Source organism: Mesoplodon densirostris, chromosome 2 (genome assembly GCF_025265405.1).
Source record: "Mesoplodon densirostris isolate mMesDen1 chromosome 2, mMesDen1 primary haplotype, whole genome shotgun sequence".
NCBI lineage: Eukaryota > Metazoa > Chordata > Mammalia > Artiodactyla > Ziphiidae > Mesoplodon > Mesoplodon densirostris.
In genome coordinates this window covers 164,806,423-164,807,958 of record NC_082662.1, presented here as the reverse complement: position 1 = coordinate 164,807,958, position 1,536 = coordinate 164,806,423, and the positions used below count along the sequence as shown (strand labels likewise).

The window sequence follows — 1,536 nt, the reverse complement described above, 5'->3', positions numbered from 1 at the left end:
TTTTACGCTTGCTTCCAGACATCCCGGGCTTGAAATAAAGATACCGTACTACTGTACTCTATACAATACTATACAGTAGAGTACACAAAAGCACAACCACGTGTAGAGTACGCAGGCACGTCACAATGTACGCCAGGCACGTGAACTAACTTAACGTGACTGGAGATGCAAACCATGTTCACATCTTTGAAGGCTCGCAACTTGAAGGTTCGTATGTAAGGGACTTACTGTAAAACGGTTTCTTGAGAGGAAGAAGGCTGACACCCTACATGTACTTAGTTTTCTGCCCCTGCTGCCACGTCACATTCTTCTCCTGCACTGTCTGATGTCCATAAAGTTGTCTCTAAGAAACGGCATGTTGAAGGCACTGTCTTTACACGCCTCGTCTTCGTTCAGTGTATCAAGTTCTTCAGTGACCACATCAAAAGCCATTTTAGCCAGTGTGCAGGCACGTTCTGGGTTATTAAGGATCTCATAGTAAAATACAGAGAAGTTAAGAGCCAGCCCCAGGCAGATGGGGTGTGTGGGATGTATCTCTTTCTTGCTTAAGCCTCTTGGTAAGCTCCTAGGGAATTATCTATCATTTATTTCTGATCATCACCACATGAAACTTCAGCAAGGCACTGGAAGTAATCTCCCTTCATTTTCAGATAGAAGATCTTACTCTCTGGATTAGGTGCAATGGCTATTAAATGCTTGTCCAACAAATCCAGGACTGTGGCGCAGGTGGACCTCAGTTCGGACTCCACCATCCCTCGACAGTCCTTAATCAGCTGCAACTTCTGGTCAGAGGTGTAAGTTTTCTGCTGGATGTTCAAGATGACCCTCCAGGTGGACCTGCGGCCCCTGACCACATTTGTGTAGGCCAGGGACAGGAGGTTGCGCTCCGGCTTTAACGGCATGGCGCCCGCGGTCCATCACGGCCTTCAGTGCTGGTGACCATATCGTCATAGCGCTCGGCCAGCTCTGCCTTCTGGATCAGCTCTGTCTTCTCCATGGGGCGGGGGAGAGGAGAGCTAGGGCGACCACCCACCCACCTGGATCAGGAGGAAGCTGAGGAGGGCCTTCTCGTCTCAGTGGCACGAGTCTCACCACTTTGATCTGCTTTGGCTTTAGCCGAGGACCCTCTGGTCTCAGCTCAGCCCACCCCACCCCGGTGCCTGCAGAGGGAAGGTCTGCCACTCCAACAGATAATTGGCTAAGGTCTCCGCTTTGCTAAATAACTGGGAAGCAGCATGAAATAAAATAAAAATTTGGTCAAATCAGCAAAACAAACAATTCTGGGTATTGCCAGGAACTGGCTGTGTGAACTTGAGTAAGGCATGTCTCTCTGAACTTCAGGTTCATCATCTGTAAAGCAGTATGGTATCTGTAAAATGGGAATTCTTTCTATACTGTAAAGCTGTGGGTTTCCTTTTTTTAAAGTAAAAATAGATGACATAAAAGGAATAAAACACTTGGCGGATATAGTCACTCGATAAATAGTACCATGTAAAATACTATTAGAAATGCTAATTTTAGACTTAGCTATTCAGA

At 46.7% G+C, this 1,536-nt stretch overlaps 1 pseudogene; it reads right to left on the bottom strand.

Annotated features, from left to right (window-relative positions):
• Positions 1 to 275: 275 nt before the first annotated feature.
• Positions 276 to 997, bottom strand: LOC132483304 (14-3-3 protein theta-like; annotated as a pseudogene).
• Positions 998 to 1,536: the final 539 nt, after the last annotated feature.